Source organism: Muntiacus reevesi, chromosome X, assembly GCF_963930625.1.
Source record: "Muntiacus reevesi chromosome X, mMunRee1.1, whole genome shotgun sequence".
Taxonomy (NCBI): Eukaryota; Metazoa; Chordata; class Mammalia; order Artiodactyla; family Cervidae; genus Muntiacus; species Muntiacus reevesi.
The window spans coordinates 43,831,525-43,839,973 of NC_089271.1; positions in this window are offsets into that span (position 1 = coordinate 43,831,525).

The window sequence follows — 8,449 nt, forward strand, 5'->3', positions numbered from 1 at the left end:
ACTATATATATATGGAATAAATTTATTCTATTTATAAACCACACAGTCTATGGTATTGTTATAGCAGCCCAGACAGACTAGGACAGATGTGTAAGTTTAGTAATGTCATAGGAAATGAGGTAAATATACAAAAATAAACTGTATTTTACATATTTAGATAGTAGAATTGGAAACCAATATTAAAAAGACTGATTTCAGGACTTCCCTGGTGGCACAGTGTTTAAGAATTTGCCTGTCAATGCATGGGACATGGGTTCGATCCCTGGTCTGGGAAGATTCCACATGCTGTGGAGCAACTAGGCTCATGCACTACAACTGCTGAGCCTGCACTCTCGAGCCCATAAGCCACAACTACTGAGCCTGTGTGCCACAACTACTGAAGCCCATATGCCCTAGAGCCCACATGCTGCATCTACTGAAGCCTGTGTGCCAAGAGCCTGTAGAGTCTGTGCTCCATAATGAAAGGCCACCACAAAGAGAAGCCTGCAGACCAAAGCAAATAGCACCTGCTCCCCACAACTAGGGAAAGCTTGTGCAGACAACAAGGACCCAGAGCAGCCAAAAATAATAAATAAAAATTATAAAAACATAGATATTTTTATAAAAAGACCAGTTGCAGTAGCACTGATAAAATACAAAATATTTGAGATAAATTTAGCAAAATATGGACAAGATCACTACTCTTGCAAAGTGTGAATCATTGCTGAGAAAAAATTTTAAAGCCCTAAAGGAAATATCTGTACCATGTTCATGGATCAAAAAAACCCTCAACACTGTTAAGATAACAATTCTCCCCAAATATATCTACAGATTTTATGAAATCTCAATCAAAATTCCACTTGGTTGTTTGTAGAAAACAAAAAAGATGATTCCAAAAGTTGTATGGAAATGCAAAGGATCTAGAATAACCAAATAAGATTTGAAGAAGAATAAAGTTGATGGACAAAAACTACTGATTTTAAGTCTTACAATAAAGCTTCCACTTTCAAGACACAGTGGTATTGACATGAAGATAGATACACTTAACAGAAAAGAATAGAAAGCATAGAAATAAACCCACACATGCATGATTAATTGATTGTCTAAAATGTGGACAATGTAATTAAATAGGGATAAAATAGTCTTCTCAGCAAATGGTGCTCACATAGTTGGAAACACTCTAAGAAAGCAAAGAAGACCTGAACCAATGGAGAAATTCCAATATTCATATATCAGAAGATTCAGTAAAGTATAAATATCAATTCTTGCCAAACTGACTATATGGAATTTAGAAAGATGGTAATGATAACCCTATATGCAAAACAGAAAAAGAGACACAGAAGTACAGAACAGACTTTTGAACTCTGTGGGAGAAGGTGAGGGTGGGATGTTTCGAAAGAACAGCATCTATATTATCGATGGTGAAACAGATCACTAGCCCAGGTGGGATGCATGAGACAAGTGCTTGGGCCTGGTGCACTGGGAGGACCCAGAAGAGTCGGGTGGAGAGGGAGGTGGGAGGGGGGATTGGAATGGGGAATATGTGTAACTCTATGACTGATTCATGTCAATGTATGACAAAACCCACTGAAATGTTGTGAAGTAATTAGCCTCCAACTAACAAAATAAAATTAAAAAAAAATCAATCTGTAAAAAAAAAAAAAATCCTAAACTGTTTGTCAAAATTTACAATGGATTCTGAAATTGTATAATGCAGATGTGAAATGCCTAAACCAAGTATCCCAAGCAATATCAAAGAACAACTCTAGTGGATATCAAAACTTACATAGCTTAGTAAGAAAAAGACAATGTGGTAAGGAAAAGATTTTAACCAGGTATACAAAACTCAGCAATTATTGTGAAAGAAAAGATTTATAGATTGAATAACATAAAAGATTTTTGTTTGAACCACTGAAAAAATGAAAGAGAAAGCAGAGTAAAATATATTTGTAATAAAATAACAAAAAACTCACATCCAGGAGATATGAAGAACTCCTACAAGACAAGAAACTCAACCCAACATAAAAATGAGCGCGAGATTTGTACATGTGTCTCTTTTTATGTTTTGCATATAGGGAAGATTTGAACTTGTACCTTACCAAAATGGAGGTATAAATGGCCAATGAACATATAAAAATCTGCTCTATCTCATTAATCATAATGTTAAATTCACCATAAATACCACTAAATACCTAGCAGAGTGGCTAAAATTAAGACTTACAGTACTGTGTTGATGAGTATGTGGAGCAATAGAAATTCCTGCACATGGTTGGTTGAAATGTAAAGTCTAACAATCACCCATAACAGTGGCATTATCTACTAAAGCTGACTTATCCAAACTCCATGACCTAACACTTCTCTTCCTAAGTATTCTCCAATAGAATGAGTGTACAAGTGCCATCAGGCTGTAAGTAAAAGAACATTCATAGCAAGGTTACTGGATGTACAACTGGAAATATCCAAATGTTTACTAACATGGATTAAAATGCAGCAATGAAAATGAACAAACTACATCTACATAAAGCATGGATAAATCTCACACTTTTTGAGAAAAATAAGTTAAACACAAAAGATTATGTGCTTAAAATTCCGTTTATAGAAACCTCATTAGCAAGCAAAACTAAGCTATACTTTTAGATTTTAGGATATGTTTCCTTTGGGGAGGGGAAGGGATGGTGAGTGGGATGGACATATTGGAATAGTGTTTCTGAGATACTGGCAATATTCCATTTCTTGACCTGGGTGATGGTTACACAAATCTGTTCAATGAGTTGTTCACTTATTTTATGTGCATTCTGTACTTCAGAATTTAAAATTTTTTTAAATGGGAAAAGATATGAGCAGGAAATTTGTATTAAACTCCCAAAACTCAAATGCATATGAAAAGATGTTCATAATCATTAGTAAATAAAGAAATGCAAACTGAAACATTATCACTTTACACCTTTCAGCTTGGCAAAATATCTCCAGTGAATCAATTTTTGGCAGGGATATGCATAGAATGTCTCATTCATTGATGTAGGGAGCAGACTGATCAGGCTATTCTAAGGGGTATGTTATATGTGCATGCAAGTGTGTGTCTGCCTGTGTATCTATTATGATCGAACAACTCCACTCACTATATATTCCAAATAATTTCCTACACAGATCCAAAAGGAGACATGTATTAGAATGTTTATTATAATGTTATCTGTGGTGACAAGAAATTGGTTCCCGTTTGGGGTCCATTACTGGAAATGGTACAGATATGTGTTAGTTGCAACATCATATCATAGAGTGTTATACAGAATTAGAAGCAACAAATTAGACAGCAAAGTGGACTGACCTTAAAAACATAGTGCTTAATTTAAAAAAGAAACAGAATGAGCTATAATATAGTATCACTCATGTAAATTAAAAATACCAGAACGCCAAAAAAAGATATATTTTTTAAGAATATATACAAATTAAACGATGTGTATTAAACATAGTTAACCTTGGGTGGGGAGTGAAGGAAAATGGGAGTACAGGATGGTGATAAAAGGAAATTTTTTTAAAGCAAGCAAGAAAGAATGCAAATAGCCAGGATCAGACACCAACTTAACCAAATTATCAAAGTTAACATCACCAGTAGTGGGACAAATTGACATAACGTGCCTTCTGATATGGTGGACCAAGGACACAATGTCACTTGTGTAGTATTCCTACCAAAAACACAGAACTCAAATTTAAGCAGAAGGAATGACCAGAAAAATCCAAATTGAGGGACCATCTACAAAATAACAGGCTTGTACTCTTCAAAAGTGGCAAAGTCATGAAAGACAAAGGGGAGGCTGAGCAAGTGTCCTGGGTTAAAGGAAACTAGAGACAGGACAACTAGAGACATGGCATCTTAGATTTGATCTTGAACCAGAAATAGGACAATGGTGAGACAAATTACGAAAGCTGAATAAGGTGTCTTTATCTTATCATATTGATGTTATTTTACTGATTTTTATAACTGTAGTTACATGAGATATTAACACCTGGGAAATCGAAAAGGAGTATGTGAGTGTCTGTATTTTTGAGATTTAATTTACATACCATAAAACTCATCCTTTTAAAGTATACAATTCAGTAGTCTTCAGTATATTTACAAAGTTGTGCAACCATTACTTGGACATGAATTTGAGAACATTTTCATCACTCCAAAGAAAATCCCTCTACCCATTAGAAGTCACTCCCCACGCCCTTCTTCCCCTAGCCCCTGGCAACCATTCACCTACTGTCTGTCTCTCTAAACTTGCCTATTCTAGAAATTTCATACAATGGGTTCATGCAATATTCATTTTTTTTGGGGGGGGGGTGCTTCTTCCACTTAGTGTAATGTTTTCAAGTTTCATTCAATATTGTAGCAGCTATCAGTACTTCATTTCTTTTTATGGCTGAATAATATTCCATTGTATGGATAGACCACTTTTTGTTGATCCATTTGTCAGTTGATGGGCATTTGGGTTTTTCCCATCTTTTGGCTAGTATGAATAGGAATAGTGCTGCCGTCAACATGTATTTGTGTAAGTATCTGTCTTCAATTCTGCATATGTACCTACGAGTGGACATGCTTGGTCATATGTATGGTGACTGTTTTAACTTTTTTGAGGAACTGTGAAACTTTTCCAAAACAGTTGCACCATTTTAAACTCCCACCAGCACTATCTTTACATTTTTTTAGGCTTTCTTAGTGTGAAATTGTTTCAAAATGGAAAGTTAAAAAATAATCATACAGTGGGTGCTATGTCTTCTCTAGGAAAAGTCAACATACCAATGTCCATCCTTTCTTGGGTACCAGAGTAAAAGATGAGAAAAAATGAGAGAACAAGTTCTTGGTTATTTGCACTTTTATTCTTGCTTTGGGGATCAATTCAACGCTGGTCCATCAAACTTGAGAGGGAAATGAAAACTTGACCATGTAACTAGGGAGTTCTTCTTCACAATAGGCTCCACTGTCAACATTGTCTTGTTTAAGAATAGTCAAAGGGACTCAGAACATCACAAGTGTAAGAGTGAAGAGAGGAGAAAGAAAACTATCTCCTTGACAATTGTAATTTAATAAACATAATCATGTGTCCTAGAGACTTTTCTCACTCTTCAAAGGTTGTCAAGTAACTCAAGTAGAATGACTTTCTCTTAGAGGGCACAAAGCCCAGTGACTTATGTACAAAATAGACAATGGATTGGAAGTTAAAAGATACACAAACATACACTGTATTTTAAAAGCTTCAAGTCATTGACTTTATTTTTACTGATCCAGCACAGGGTGAAAAAAATACATTATATCATTACAATCAACTATTACATACAGACATATATCTTCGTGTTCCTTATATTCATTTTCTGCTTTAAATCTGTTAACTTGTATTCATTTAAAATTCATATTTTCTTACTAAAAGTCTCCAGTCCATCTAACCAAGGGTTTATAATATCTCCTTTAAAACTTATATTCTTTTATTATTGAGAATTTAATGGTTTAGATTGATCTTTTTTTTAACACTGAGAGATTTAAATTTATTTACCAGGAACAGACAAACAGAACATAATGGAAAAAAGTTTTCCAGAAGCTATTTCCAACATTCTTTTCTTCTTTTTCTCCTGAAAACTGGTGGTTTATCTTTACAAGTTCTTTTTCATTCCATAAGAAAGCTGTTCTTCTTCCGGTTTCATAAGAGATGGTGAATAGTGGCAAACAAACAAAAACAAAAAACCCACTTTACACTTCACATCAGGGAGCAAATGATGGGGTGGGATGTTGGGGCAGAGAGATATAGATTCTTCTGAGATTGAAAGTCATTGAAAAAAATTACGGGGCTGTGGAAAAAGAACAAAAAGAAACTGGGCTCCTGTAGGTGGTCAAGAAGCCAAAATGAGGAGGAATGGTGATGTAGCAGGGCAGAGTGATGAAGCCCATAGAGGCTATGCCTTCTGATAGTAAATAGGAATAGAAATCAAATAATAATACTAATAACATGCAGGTGACCAATCCTTGAGAGTTGAGGCAGAGAGAAAGAAGGGCAGCATTATACCTGGTCCCTGGTTCATTGAGCTTCCCAGGCTGATGTGTGACCATCTTGGTGAAATCATAACAAAATCACGTTTTGCTAAAACGATCAGCTTTCATGGGGTCCTTTCACTGCACTCTGTCCAATGATTAAGCCCAATGGTTTACGCTGCCTGCAAAAGTTATTCCAAAACAGTATAGGTGGAGCATTGATGAAAACAGCCATGAAGAAGGTGTTTCCAGGTAGCCTGAAACCCAGCAGACAATGTAGCTGTTGCTCAACAAACACAGAAATCTACATTGTATGCCAGGTTCATGCCCTAGACCTGGATGTTGGGCCTGTAAGACTTCCCACGTATGATTTCAATAGAATTGCCTGCTGCATTTAAGATTTCTGGCATTTTTCTTCTCTAACAAAGGGAAAAGACAACCACAAGTCAGAAATGCACTGCTGAGATGTATCTACTACAGGTGGAACTTCCTTAAAATAAAATCACTCATTATCAGAGAAATGCAAATCAAAACCACAATGAGGTACCATTACACGCCAGTCAGGATGGCTGCTATCCAAAAGTCTATAAGCAATAAATGCTGGAGAGGGTGTGGAGAAAAGGGAACCCTCTTACACTGTTGGTGGGAATGCAAACTAGTACAGCGACTATGGAAAACAGTGTGGAGATTTCTTTAAAAACTGGAAATAGAACTACCATATGACCCAGCAATCCCACTTCTGGGCATACACACTGAGGAATCCAGATCTGAAAGAGACACGTGCACCCCAATGTTCATCGCAGCACTGTTTATAATAGCCAGGACATGGAAGCAACCTAGATGCCCATCAGCAGATGAATGGATAAGGAAGCTGTGGTACATATACACCATGGAATATTACTCAGCCGTTAAAAAGAATTCATTTGAATCAGTTCTAATGAGATGGATGAAACTGGAGCCCATTATACAGAGTGAAGTAAGCCAGAAAGATAAAGAACATTACAGTATACTAACACATATATACGGAATTTAGAAAGATGGTAACGATGGCCCTATATGCAGGGCAGAAGAAGAGATGCAGAAGTACAGAACAGACTTTTGATCTCTGTGGGTGAAGGTGAGGGTGGGATGTTATGAAAGAACAGCATGTATATTATCTATGGTGAAACAGACCACCAGCCCAGGTGGGATGCATGAGTCAAGTGCTCGGGCCTGGTGGGCTGGGAAGACCCAGAGGAATCGGGTGGAGAGGGAGGTGGGATGGGGGACTGGGATGGGGAATACGTGTAACTCTATGGCTGATTCATATCAATGTATGACAAAACCCACTGAAAAATAAAAAAATAAAATAAAATAAAATAAAATTACCATGTTATTTTGAGAATGTCATTTAAAAGTCAAGAGATGAAATGGATGGATGGATGGGTAAGATAGATGGACAGGTAAGATAGGTAGTAGGTAGATGGATGATAGATAGATAGACTGATTTATAACCAAATGCTTGATAGATAGTCTTGTGAACAAATGATGGAAGCACATGGGAGAGAGAGAAAAAAAGATATATAAACAATCTATGGATAAACTATCCAGATTCCTCCCCTTCGTGGTGTTGAAATTCAATAGACCTTATCATTCATGAAAGCTTGATGGTTCCCACACTCCAGCTAATAAGGGAAGACTTACCAGTCACCCCAGAACTTAACTCTGTGTGTATACGTATGTATAAATCAAGGTAAAGCTTTATTATTGAGGACTTCTCAATAATCTCACTCAGGACACAGTAACTGAAGATAGAAGATGCCATCAGAGACCCAGTAGCCAGATGTAGCTACTGATTACAAAAGACAGGATCTACACTGGCTACTGAGCCCTTGAGGGTACCTACACATTCCAGCAGCTAGATGATATGCAGCCTTCAGGGTGGGGCTCTGTGGAAGGAAAGAAAAGACATCAGTCCTGGAAACTTAAGTGGAAATGGTATCAGGAGGTTTCAATTGCATATTTTCTTTATTGGCAGTCTGATTGACACTAATTCCACACATGCAATTTAACAGTCTCTAGGTTTTATTTACTTACTCAACATATATTGAGTGATATTGAGGTAAGTGCCAGATAGTCTCTCAGGTGTTAGAGAGTCAGCAACAAACAAAATAAAAGATGAAACTCCCTGCCCTTCTAGAGCAGGCATGATTGCTTGTGAGAAAAATCTACACTTGATTATGTGGCACATTTTTGCAGTAAAATGTATATGTGTGTGTGAATAAATGCAAAATATTTACATACATAAAATGGGAAAATATATATGCAAAACAAATGAATTAATAAACAAAAACGCAATTCACCATTTCATTGTGGCCTTGGAGAATTTTCATTAGCCTTATACCACTTTAATTTAGCAACGATGCATATATGTACAGTAAATTGCAGGAAAAACCATATCACTTCCTCTATATAGGATGATAGTTA